At 34.6% G+C, this 14047-nt stretch overlaps 1 long non-coding RNA gene and 1 pseudogene across 1 annotated transcript; both read right to left on the reverse strand.

Moving 5' to 3' along the window:
* Positions 1–3191: 3191 nt before the first annotated feature.
* LOC149217167 (uncharacterized) lies at positions 3192–4063 on the reverse strand. Its single transcript, XR_016250635.1, has 2 exons — positions 3804–4063; positions 3192–3719 (listed from the first exon to the last, which is right to left on the reverse strand). It is a non-coding gene; the product is annotated as an uncharacterized LOC149217167 (long non-coding RNA).
* Positions 4064–7788: 3725 nt separating this feature from the next.
* On the reverse strand, positions 7789–8500 carry LOC149217168 (putative receptor-like protein kinase At1g11050 pseudogene; annotated as a pseudogene).
* Between the last annotated feature and the right edge of the window lie 5547 nt (positions 8501–14047).

Here is a 14047-nt window from a genome sequence, read left to right on the forward strand (position 1 = left end):
AGCATTGGGTCCTTATATGTTAGCTGAAATGGAGGCCACAGTGAAAAAGGTTCGCCAGAACTTAAAAGCCGCTCAGGATAGGCAAAAAGTTTTATGCTAATAAAAAAAGGACTCATAAAGAATTTCAGTTAGGGGATCATGTGTACTTGAAAGTTAAACCCCGGAAAATCACCTTACGGTGGACGAGTTGAGCCAAGTTGGCACCCCAGTACTCTGGACTGTTCCAAATACTGGAACGAATTGGACCAGTGGCATACAAATTAGCACTCCCCGGCCACATCCGGGTCCACAATGTTTTCCATGTCTCTTTGCTAAAAGAATATTTATACAACCCTCAGCATATAATCAACGTAAACTTTGAAACAGGAACTGATACTGTTACTCGTTTTGTAGAGATAGCAAAAAAGCGACCCGATTTTGAAAAGAGATGATGCAGAACACGCATGTTTTTTTTAGAGCATAGTTTTTGGCGCTTTAATTTTTTTTATGTACATTGCATTTTAGAATGGTAGTGATTTTCATGCTGATTTTAAAAAGTGGTTATTCTGCATTAGACCCCTTTTTTAAAAGACCTATTTTTTGACTTTAAATTTTCTAATGTATGAAATGTAAATAATTATTTTGTAAATTTAATAATTTTGGAAGTGGTTTTCTTCTTCATATTTTCTTGTTTTTATTTTTATTTTTATTTTTTTTGTAGTGAGATTTTTATTGATTTGCATATTTAAAGAAGAAGGTCGATATTTGGCATTTTCGATATTCTACATATTTATACATCATTAATTAAATTTTCAATCCACATAAAATAATTGTCTCTAAAAAAAAATATAAATTTAATGTTTACAAGATAACAAATATAAATTTATATATATATTTTTTCTTTTGCCAATTCTTTTTTATGGTTTACAAGATAACCTTTTTTTTCCCATTTTTTTTTAAAATATATTTTTTTACTATTTATTTGTTTATAATTTTTTTTTTTTTTTAGTTTTTTAATTCTTATCATTAATTTCTTTTTTTTTTTACATTTTTATGATTGATTTTTTTTAGTTTATATTTTATGTTTTGTTATTTTTTTATAACTTTTTTTTTGGTTTGTGTTTTTCATTGCTTTAACTTTATTTTTATTTTTATTTTATTTTATGTTTTCATTATTTTTTAAATTTAATGTTTTTCGGGGTCATGATAAAATATTTTACGCCATTATTTCGAAATATTGAAATTTTACTTTTGATTAAAAAAAAGGAAGAAGAAGGTGTTCTCCTAGCGTTAACGCTTTTCGTTTTGAGGGTGTTTTTTGGATAATTTTTGCACAAAAAATTGGTTTTCACCGCCATTTTTAAAACATGTTGAAAATTTACCCCAAAAAAAAGGGTGTTATTCCAGCATCAACACTTTCCATTTTTAGCACTATTTTTTATGTTTTTTTCGCGGTTTTTTTTGCCAGAGTTCCCGTTTTGAGTTTATAGTTCCTGTTTCAAAGTTTACATTGATTATAATTAACTGGGAAAATATAAAGGTAATAAAACAAATGAATATGTGACATTAAATTGTTGTTTTGATACAATTCTAACAACCAATTGTAAATTGTGCAGGGAAAACACGAGCGAGAGTTTCTGTCAAAGCCTCTTCGTATTCTTGATCGGAGAGAAACCACCTTACGGAAGCGAACCATCCCTCAGGTTAAAGTTCAATGGAAGCACTTTGGCCTGGAAGAAGCCACTTGGGAAGAAGAGAAGATCATGTAGAAAGCCTATCCGACATTATTTTCTTAAAAGAACACCAGAAACAGTGTTCCTCATAAGGGGGGAGAACTGTAACACCCTCTATTGTGCAAATATTTACTTTTGTTTTTACCAAGTTTTACGCATAATTTCAGAAACTTTTAATTTTGCTTAACACAGTTGTTAAAGAATTAAGATTGGAAAAACCATAACATTATGATGTTTTGTTTAAAGAATTTAAACAGTTTTGATTAAGAAAACAGAATGGAAACAATTACCTAACTCTTTGGATAGTTAGAATCAGTTGCCATCTTTCTTCCCCAAAAGGAGGGGAAAAAGAGGAGGAAGGGTTGCTTGAAATTTTCCAGGAGCTAGGCAGGAAGAATTAGTGGGAAACAATACTATGGAAAACAATCAAACTAGTGTATAACATGAGGCTGGACAATAGTCCTAAAACCCAAGACACCAGACTAGTGTATAACATGAGGCTGGACAATAGTCCTAAAACCCAAGACACCAGACTCTGTACGTCTAGAGACACTATCACGAGGTCCATCGCTGGGTGGTGAGACCTTCCAAAAAAGGGAAAAGTATTTACACAATTTGTTTTGTTTACCAATCATAAACAGATAAGTGATCAAGTCTGAGTTTATTATCTAATCAATAAGAAGGTATTATTTTTAATCAGGAACAAAACATTTAAATACGTTATGTTGTTATGTTGTTTAAAATGGAAAAGTAATAAGTATATTTCTCTTTCATTAGGATTATAATTTCCTAGTTAAAGTCACTCTTTAAAACAATCTCTAAGACAAACGAAGGAAATATAGCTACTCTGTTAATTTTATTCTAGAATGGAAAAACTGCAACTATCCATTCATATCAGCATCATATAAATAGAATGCCACTGTTTTCAAATTATAACAGAGTAATATAAATCTCAAAACCCTAGAATATAGCTTCTTTTCATCACACATCTAAGATTATAGCATTATAATACGACCATTTGAATGTCGAACCTTAAACCATAAAGCGAAACCGCTGGAAATCTATGGCTATAGCTAAAACAACATTGAAACCCATTCAATGCGAAGAACATCATTCAGTTCCATTGGTCGAACTATTCCACTTAAATAACATCAAAAGCTGAAACACAAACATACATACATAATCTGGACAAGCGGTTATGGTCCGCTTCGCCCAAACTCGAAAGGAAGGGAGTTTGGGTCTAAAGCCAAATCGACCGCAACAGCCGAGTCAAAACAAAGCATTGAAACTTAGAACTTCAAAACAAGAAATAGAGAAACAATATGCTGAGCATGGTATGAAACTTGGAGATCATTCAATGTCATATATACAAATTACACTGTAAAACTATCACGCAGCCGAACTGCGTAGCCATATATTTCTATAAATTCAAATGACCAGGGTGGGCCTCATGATAAATCATTAAAAGGAAGCTAGAACTGTTGTATACATCGAGGGTTTGGCCGAGCTGAAAGCCAGCAAACCCTCTCAAACGTTTAGTCATCAAAACCCTTAACTACTCTAACTGTAGACAAGCAAGTAAGTATGATTTCCTTCTTCAATGTCGTCAGAAGGTTAATAACAGACCAACCTAAAGACAAAGAGGAATGCTATGCTGTTAGGATGCCTTCCACAACCACGCTGTAAGGGAAACGTTGGGCATATGGTTACTTTCAAGGAAAACTAGAAGGGTAAACCTTGGAGTTCGTAAACAATAATATATATATATATATAATCTCAAATAAGCCAAAACCTTAAATCTTGTTCACCTAGGAATAAGTCGTTCCAGATGAGGGAGTGCTGCCGACCTACATCACCGTTGAATAAGTTAAATCCCCTTCCAGTTCATGCAGAGGACGAGTAGAGGGTTTCTTAGTGCAAACCTGAAGCCTCAAAGGTCGTGCTCGTACTGGCGATGTGGCTGGAAGATCAAAGTCACACTCGTAGAGCATATATGCAACAGAGTAACTGTCAACAGATGCCCATTCAAAGCTAAGGAAAGGGAAACGAAGAATGAAGTTCAGAGTCTAACTTAGAACCTTACCCTCTTACCTGAGAGCTCGCCTGAGGACGACACTTCATGGAGGTCCAGTGCCGGCATGGTGTGCTTGTCGGCCCGATCTATTTCACCGCATAACCATAACATTTCTTACCAAGCTGAACCGAGTTGTAGAGCCACGATAACCAGACAACACTGGATTCAAACGAGGAATGAACAATTTTGGTTAATCGAGGGAAGGCGTAGGGTTAGCAAGAAGGACTAGAACCATCAGATCCATCCACCATGGATCTAGCGGTGGAAAGACCTTTCATTGAATGTCGAACCCTCTGGCAGTAGCTGGACTAGCGATAATTAAAACCGAAATTAAGTGGCAGTCGGTGTGACTACCTCAGCCCGCGAGGAGGTGCTAGGTGGGGCAAAACCATCGAGACATGTAGACCGCCAAACAGAGATGAATCCCAGCATTATAACCTTTCTAATCAATCGAGATTTCCAAATCATATGTATAAGCCTTTGTTCAATTGAATGTAAAAATTAAGATAATAATACAATAAAACATTAATTAATAATCTGTAATATAAATTTTTTTTATAATAGAACAATAAGTGTTACATATTAGTTATATATTAGTTATATATATATTTTATATATTATATATATATATATTAATTGTTAATATATTTTTTTATTTATAATAGAACCATAAGTGTTACATATTAGTTATAATAATATATTATCTTCATTATTTGATCATGATGATGATGGTGGTGGTTAACGTCCATTGAGACCAAACTTTGGTGTACCAGACCTAAAGAAATGAATTGTTTAGTTTGATTTAAGATTTTATTCCTATGCTCAAAAAGCTTGGAGAGAAGCCTCCCAAACTCACTGTAATTTTGACAATGTAAAAGGCTAAGAAAATCATCTTGCAACAAAAATTTGGTTGTATTTGAATTTATTTTAAATTAAATTTTTCTGATATTAAATAAAAAAATTTGTGAAATGTTTTTTTTAATAAAAAATCAATTAAATATAAATATCTCAACCAATAATTTTAAGCTTCCTTGATTATTTTTTCTTTACCTCTTTCATAAATGTTTTTTTATAAAAAACAATATTTTATTTATGTGTGAAATCTCGGTATCAACATTAACGACAAAAGTTGATCAAACCTGAATATCTCATTATATAGTTTTAAGCTTCATTGAATATTTTCATCCTCAATCTCTCTCATAAAAATATGAACGAATCCAACTTATTCATAGAAAAGAAATTTTAAAAGAATCGGTTAAAATTGAAAAGGAATGTGCGCATGCTTTGGATTCCCATTAGGAACACTTTTAGTAACGCTAGATAAATTTAAAAATGAGAGAGACATTGTTTCAGATATCGTTTGAACACCATTGATATCACTTGATATGTCTGCGTAGCTTTAAACCAAATAACATGAAATTACAGGAAGAAAAATTTTAGAATGCATTTGGATAAGTGTTCTCTGGATTAATTGTTTTTTTTCTTATTGATATCTGATAAGTTACTGAGTTAAAATTTATTTCGCAATTTTGATTCTGTGAATACATTTAGAAAGGAAAGAATAAAACATATCCGTTATAAATGTATGGATTTACATTTTTACCTTTTTCAAACTATAATTTCGAATTTAATGAGAAAATCATTGTCTGAGAAGTTTTCCTTAAAACCAAGCTTTGTTCAGGTTTATCCATTCATTGTCTTTTGCAAAACATCTTGCAGATAGATTATATTTAACAGTGCTTGGTTTATCCATTCATCGTCTTTTGCAAAACATCTTGCAGATAGATTATATTTAACAGTAGACTACGCTTAACACAAATTGCCTCCAACATGTTCACGGCTTCATAATTCGTACCTTCTTTTTTCTGCCATACTTACATTATAACAAATAAATATCACTACCTGCTGAGGCCTCTTCTTCTCATTAGTAGATTCCAACAGTGGAATTAAGAAGGCCTGGTCATTTACTACCTCCTTAAACCTCAGAAAATTCATCAGCAGACCACAGTGATTTGATGTCATGATTAACATTATGGTTGTTGTAATGTTGGACAGTACCCAACTGCTTCAAAGATTGAATCTCCGATTCTTTGGTATCTGCATTAATCATAACCTTCTGCATCCATGCCACTGATATTGCTGCAATTTCGCTTACTGCATTGATCCTTTTTTGAATTCAAAATTATGAAGCACTAACTCTCTAGCTAGCCAATCCCAATTCATCTCCTCATTTCGTCCCTCTAAAATCTTAATCTGGTTTGCAATTGGTTTGTTAATTTTCAAATTTCCTGGGATTCTACGCTAGCAACGAAATTTTAAAATCCGAAAACCCAAATTCGGCTACAAAGCTCTCCAGATTTGATAGTATTTATACATTTATATAGAGATATGTATAATCAGATTCATTTTATATATTAATAAGAATGTGATGTCTCCCGAGACCTTATCTTGAGAGACAATTTGCATTTTTTATATTTGTTGAGAGAAAATAAGAGAGATTTCAGTAGAGTGAAATACATCTATATTATTGGACCGAGAAAAAACCAGATCAACTCACTGAAATAGTGGAAAATATTTTGAACTATATTAATCAATTTAATCCAAATTATGCCAACCAAGCAAAACACCCCATGGAATCCAGACCATGTGAACAAAAAACACACCAGTAGAGTCATTTTAAGTCATACAAATTAGAGTGAAAACATAAGCTATCAAAAACCATACAAACTCGAGTCAATAAGACATGAATTAATAAGGTTCCACAAAAACAACCCGAGATAACTAGAAACTAATTCAGAATTCCAATTTCAACTAAGTTGGAACAAAACCTAGAGATTTAATAGTAAAAACCATAAAATATTTTAACTTCAATTTTAAAATAAATTCCATTTCCCACCTGCAATAAAAACTTTAACTCTCTGGGTTTAAATTCTCATTTTTAATTTTAAATTATGGTTTAGTGTTTACCATAATTGCTCATAACTCCATTTTGAACTAAGGTGGAACAAAACTTAGATTTATAATTTTAAACACCATAAATAGTAGTTTAACTTCCATTTTAAAACAAAATCTATTTCTCACTTGTAATAAAATTTAAATTTTTGGGTTTAACATTTTATTTTTTAATTTTAAATTATGACTTAGTCTCACTATAATTGCTACATATATATGCTATATAATTTGAAAATATAGATGTAGTTATAAAAGACACTTAGCATAATATCTAAAATGGGAGTTTAGGACTATAATCATCTCCAGTGGGAATGGATAGCTACAACTTTTTAGTTAATTATAATAAAATTAGTGAAACATTTAATTTATTTTAATTAATATTCATTTATTTTTAATAGAGAGATATTTATTTTAGCTTAATTAATATTCACTAATTTATTAATTAGTGAAATATTTATTTTATTTTAATTAATATTTAATAATTCACTATAAACTATGAAATATCACCAAATATTTACTTATTTTAATTAGAATTCACTATTATTATTATTTATTAATTTATTTTTAAAAATAACTTTCTCAAATTTTCTATTTTTTTATACTTTATAGTTTAAAGACAATTACTTATTAATTTCTATATTTCTTTTTACTATATATATTAAAAAAAAACAAAAGCATTACCAAATAAAATTATTTCTTATTAATATATTTTCATTTTCACTTTTTCCATTATAATTAATTTGCATAACCACAATACCACATACCAAATGGAATCTTAGGGTACCAAAAACAACCACATGTAGCAGTTGGACCAAGCTATTACAAAATGGAATTTGGAATGGAAAAGAACCTCAAACGATATTCCATTCACGACATTTACTTGCACCTTTTATAAAATTATTTAATTTGTCCATTCTACTTTCAATTCCCGATCAATTCCACGTCTCCTTACGCGTTTAGGCTACGGGAGTGTCTCGCAAGACATCGTACACTACAACGTGATAATGACATGACACAACGTCACATTTTCAATATCTCGTTTACCTTTGACTAAGAATCATCGTCGCCGGCCATGCCGAAGGATTCGCTCTCTCCTTTTGTGAGAAATGGACCATGCACCATAACCGCTAAAGGTTTCTCTCGAATTTTAGGAATCTCGACCTCTCCCTCCAGCGTCTTCACCGCTTCCACCATTGTAGGTCTGCATGCCACCATAACATGCGAGCACAGAATACCCACTAAAACAAATCTCTCAATCACACTCCGCTCCGCACTGCCGGATTCTGTCGTCTACTATTTCACTGATCTTGCCTTTCTTCACCAGTGCCCATGCCCAATCCGCGATGAGGTATTCGGAGGCTGAGTCGGCCGAGGTGTCCAAAGCCTTTCTGCCGCTCATCATCTCTAACAGCAGAACCCCAAAACTATACACATCGCATTTGTCCGTCAGGTGGCCGTAGAGAGCGTATTCTGGGGCCATGTAGCCGCGCGTCCGTGCTACATTAGTCGTGATATGGGATTCCCCTTCTTTAATCATGGTCCTCGCCACACCAAAATCGGCGAGACACGCATTAATTTCGTCATCCAACAGAATGTTAGTAGATTTGATGTCTCTGTGATAAATTGCGGGCTCGATACCGTCGTGCAGATAAGCCAACCTTTTGGCAGTCCCCATGACAATGTTCCAGCGCTGCGGCCAGTTCAAAGGCCGGGCATTGGACTTTCCTCCAAAGAAGTGCTCATCCAAGCTTCCATTGGACATGTAATCGTATATCAGAAGTCACTGGTGCCCTTCTCTCTCATCGCTGGCCACGCAGCAGTCCCTCAAAACGACCAGAGTCCGGTGCCTGATGTTGTTTATGATCTCCACTTCGTTCAGGAAATTGGAATCCCCTTCAAGCGCGCAGTTTCTAAGTCTCTTCAGGGTGATCAGCCGAGAATCCGGAAGCCTTCCCCTGTAGACCGTAGCGAAACCTCCTTCGCCGATGAGATTGTGGTCGCTGACATTATTGTTAGATCAGAGCATACATAAATAATTACTGAGAAGAATAAATATAAAAATAACCAGCAACAACTATAAACACAAATGTTTATTCAGGAAATCCCAAATTTGGAGAAAAACCCAATTTAATAAGATCTTATTAGCATTGGCCAAAACCTTGGCCAATTCGACCAAGTGAGCCTTCACGGCTCACCTCCAAGTCTTGCATTACAATAAAATCTTTCCAGCCTTTTATAAGCCCCATTACATATAATACCACGGACAGAATATTATGACTGCACAATACCATGTGCCCCAAAACTATCACTGTTTAACCTAGTCAACTTCGACTCTATCCCAAGACAAATTTACCTAAAAATTATTGGTGACGTCACAGATCTCTTGAATGTCCAACCACACTGCCCCGGTGTTGGGTCTCACAGCGGAGTTCAAAAGATTTCTGTTTTGCCTAACGAATCAGAAATTACATTTTTTTTCCATTTTTAAAATTGCAATTTAATGTCTTCACGGAATGCTAAGGATATAATTCGGGTATTAATGATTCTGTGAACATTTAATAGAATTAATTGAAATACAATTTTTTATAAATTATTAAATAATTATCTGAGAATATTAATTAAAATTATTCATTAGTTATAAATTAATTATATATTTGATAGTTAAAATGTGAATATTCAATAGAATTAAATTATGGATAGAAATGCAATTTTTTTCTAATTAACTGTAAAATTAATTAAAATGATTTATTATTGATAAATTAATTATATATTTAACAATTAAATTTAATATTAATAATTAATATTCTAATTTTTCAATATTACTCTATATAAATGCCTTTTATATTAAATATAGGTTATTGATATTAACATAATAAAACATACGACACTTCATTTAGAATCTAAACATATGATTCAATTTATAAACCTTAGTCCATTTTTATTTTTAAAATGTTATAATTAATATTTAAATTATAAATTAATATTATTTATTTTATAGAGTATTATTAAAGAGGCTTAGCATTTAATATATTTTCTCCAAAAATAATAAAAAACAAACAAACCAAACCCTGAAGAAATAGATTAAAAAAAAACACTCAAATAACTAAAATTTCTAAATGAACAGAATCATAACAAAATGCCACTACATAGTCTTCCTCTACCCATAGGAAGGCGTCCTCTTCATAATCTATGAAAAATTCCACATAAACTGCTGAGAAAGTAATCCACCATTCCAGAAGTATTGGATCCAAGGCATCACTAAATATTATTTTCTGAGTTCAAAATATTATATTCTGAGTTATAGAGGCGATTTTAGGCAGTGAACAGAAACAGGAGCCGGGGAATTTAAAGAACTGCATCTGGCAAAATTTTATTTTTTTCAAAATATTATTTTCTGAGCTTTAATTTTCAAAATATTTTATAATCGCATTATGTGAAAGTATCTGAAACAATAGATTTTTACTATATTAAAAATTATTTCAATTAACTCAAAATTAGTCTAAATCCAATTTTCATGTAGGTTAACGGAAATCTAATCCACATCTAATTGCCAAAATATTTTATTATCAATGTTACTTTCAAAGGTCTAAAACGATATGATTAGGAATGAACGATGCTCAGCGAAATTTTATCCAACAGAAATCTAATCTTAATCTAATTTCCAAAATAAATTTGAAAATCAATATGATGAAGAATGAACAATGCTCATGTGCTAGGCAAGTGAAAATCCATCACAACTGGCCCAAATCTGATTTCCAATTATTTTTAATACAAGGTGGTTAAAATTTGTTCATCAACTCTGCATTACTCTTGGTTGTCTCAAGTTGCTTTTCTTTTTGTGACGAGGCTTGCTGGGTTGAGTCAAAATTCTTCTGCACCTTCTTGAGTTCTCCTTCTGAGAGTTGGAGCTCGGTGAGGGTCTTTGTGGGTTGTTCTGTAGGACTTTGAGGGTTCTAAGGCACTAGCACAGCACAAATGTGAGTGTTTATTCTCCACTGAAGTTCAGTCACTTGTTGCTTAGGAGCCACTACCTCATTGTTTCTGTCTATCAACTCCTTTGCCAGGATTGTCTTCTCCTCCTCCACCTGTGCAAGTTTCTTGGATTGTACATGCTCGCTCGCTGGCATCTTCAACTTGTGTCTCAACTCCTGAACCTCTGCTTGTGAGCTTTGAAGAAGGGCCTCAATCGTAACCTTATCCTCTGGATTCACCCCTAATTTCACAATCAACTCCTTGAAGTTTTCATTCTGCATGTGGAGGGCTCTAGAGTTAGCTCTTTCCTGTTTCAATCTTGTTATGGCCTTCTTTAGCAGCTTCTCCGCTTTACTTATGGTCATCGTGTTTCTATTAAGCTCACTGTAAAGCATCTCTCCCACTTTCCTGTGGAAGTTGATCTTATCAGGTAGAGGAACACTTGCCAAATCTAAGGAGACATCCAGGGCCTTGAACTGGGAGCCCGATGGTAATGATTGTGCTAGTGGGTGATGCAATGAGAACTTCATTTGATTTCTCTCCAAATCCATAGCAGCCAAAAGTTTGGTCTGGTATGGCATTGAATGGGAAGCCATTTGTTGTTACATATCCTCCCTTATTTTCTTGTTCCTTTCCTCAATGGTCTTTCTAGCAGGCCAACTGGGTTCAGTTGTAATTGTACTTCCTGTTGAACTTAGAACGACTACCTCTGAGGATAATGAGGCAGCTTCTTGTAGTGGGTCCTCCAAAGTAACTTGGAAGCCTGGCTGGTCTGGTTTTGTCTCTACCAACCTAGTCTCGATTTCTGGTTCTTCTTCTTATATCTCGAGTCCGAGGCTTTTTGTTGGTTTGTATATCCTCCATCTCTACATCCCTTATCTCATTGATGATCCTTTTTTGATCCTTGTCCTTTGTTGCTAAAGTTTCAACCTCCATCTTTGTGTTAATAGGCAATGAATCGAAGTTTTCTTTCCATTCAAGCCCAAGCATATCTTCATGCTCATAAGTTGAAGCTTTAATGCTTTCTCTTTTCTTTGCAATGACCCGATGAGGAACATAATGCCAAACATCTCCCAAGTCAAAATTCATTTCTTTTAACGATTCCTTAGTTGCCAAGAAGGCATGTCTGGAGTTAACAATAAAAGGTCCTATAGGTTTCCCCAACTTGAATATATATCCCTTCTTGGAAAAGACAAAGTTGATATGGTCCACATTCAGGGTTTGTCTCATGAACTCAAGGGAAAATATCCTCATAGGTATGAATATAGGCAGGAAGTAGGGAGGAAGCTCGCAACCATAGACCCGAATCTCTGTGTAATCCTCAAATAGGTACTAGTCTCCCACCTTGGTGTCCTTGCTCAGTTGAAGAATATCATTCTGTAGAGGGAGAATTCTTGGGCGGGACACATTGTGAATAATTTTGTAGGCAATGGTCATGTAGGAGGAGATGAACTGTGAATAACCATCGCCCTCTGGTTTTCTCCTAATATCAGTATCCCAGCCAAAAACAAACTTCCTCTTTTTGTTTGGGCTACCAAACTAAAGCCTAGGAATTCAAATTATTCCATGTGGGTGTATACAAACAAATAGAACAACAGGGAATAATACCTAAAGTAGGAAGTGGTGGAAAAATGGGACAAATGGAATTTTATTGACTCGGCCAAGTAAGCAAGTATATCATATAGACGACTTGCTTGCATCATCTTCGTGAGAAACCTTAGGTGTGATTTGTTGGCCATATTAGCGTTGTCATCTCCAAATAGGTGGGCAATCACAAACAAGATAGGCTTCACAGACTCAAAAAGGATAGTTATTGGGAAACTATCAGCAATGGGCAAGGAATGTAAGCCATGGGCTAAAACCATTTACATAAAATATTGTTGCTCAGTAGTTGGGAGGGTAGCATATTTGTAAACCATGATGGTTTTTGTAAACTGCTGGGGTTCAGGGGAGCTTAGTTAAACTAGAGCCTTTTGGATTAGGTCTGGGGTCACCTCTAGGATTTTAGCTCTAGTGGGTGACACATTTTTATTCTCCTCAAGATAAGTCGGATTCAACCAAGACATGAACTCGAGGAAATGATGTATAGAAGGGGCGATCTGATAGTACAACCTTGATTCAACTACACAAAATGGGTCTTCTCCTCAAACATGGTGGCCATACAAGTCGAACCAGAGGTCTAACAAGTGGAAAGAACAAAGAGGGTTTGAAATTTGAACCTTAGTGTCCATGAGAGGTTGACCATTTGATGAAGATTTGGCTTCCTAGATTTTAGGGGTCTTGGGGGTCGACTTCTTCATATTTGAACAAGAAATTCAAATAATATGTAGGGGTCGGGGACCGACTCGTTACTTTTTAGTTGTGGTGACAGTTGAAAATTACATCAGAAGGGAGTTCTAGATTGGCTGAGTACTCAAACGACCTTTCATAGTAGAGGAATGGTGGAAGGAGACTGTACCAGGAAAATGAGACAAGGTTTTAAAAATTTGGAGTGGGAAGGATTTTTATAGGTGAAGACAGGACAACAATGGTTTGACATGGGATGATGTCATGGGGGGGGATAGGTGATGGAATGGGATTGGGAAGCGATAGGTGACAGGTGGACGGGAGAGGTACCGAAGAAGTTACCATTTACCTTTTAAATTCACGCTCGCTTGAAACTTGTGTTGGCGGACCTGTAACGGGGCAGGTGGTCCCCACCATCCTTTGGCGAGCAAAAGAGCAAGAGGCTGGATCCAATGGTTACCCCCCAAAATCAATCTAGGCCATTGGATCAACAGGCCCACTCCTCTAACTTTTCAACTCCAAGGGGTAGTGCCAGTATATCATCTGCGCAGGTTAACCCCCCGAAATGCTTTCGGGGTTGGTTAGGTGGAGATGGACAGCGATCCCCTCTCATACATGCTCGATCTTTAAACTGAAGGGCATGCCTCATGATAGTTATTCTTAGCCCACTTATCTTCATTTCTCTCATAGGAGCGAGCCCCGTGACCTAGTGCCATATAATATCAGAGCCCCTCCATCGGAGTTTTTCAAAACACACTTTACAATGGTGTTAGAAAATTCTATATTACAGAGCAATGGAACACATAAAATATATTGCAGAAAATATAAACACACAAAACAAGAGAGACATAGATATACTTGGTTCACCCAATTTGGGCTACATCCATGGAGAAATAGCCAGTCCTTTCTTTTATATTATTCAAAAAACTAAAGAGATACAACCTACGACAGATCCATTGTAATTCTCTCTTTGCTCTCACACAATAGCCTCTCTCTTTCTCACTCAAAATACAGATCTACATAGACGCAATACAATTCCCTCATATATAGT

The sequence above is a fragment of the Pinus tabuliformis genome, chromosome 1_1 (genome assembly GCF_031772625.1).
Source record: "Pinus tabuliformis cultivar Carrire ecotype Pingquan chromosome 1_1, CPIR1, whole genome shotgun sequence".
NCBI lineage: Eukaryota > Viridiplantae > Streptophyta > Pinopsida > Pinales > Pinaceae > Pinus > Pinus tabuliformis.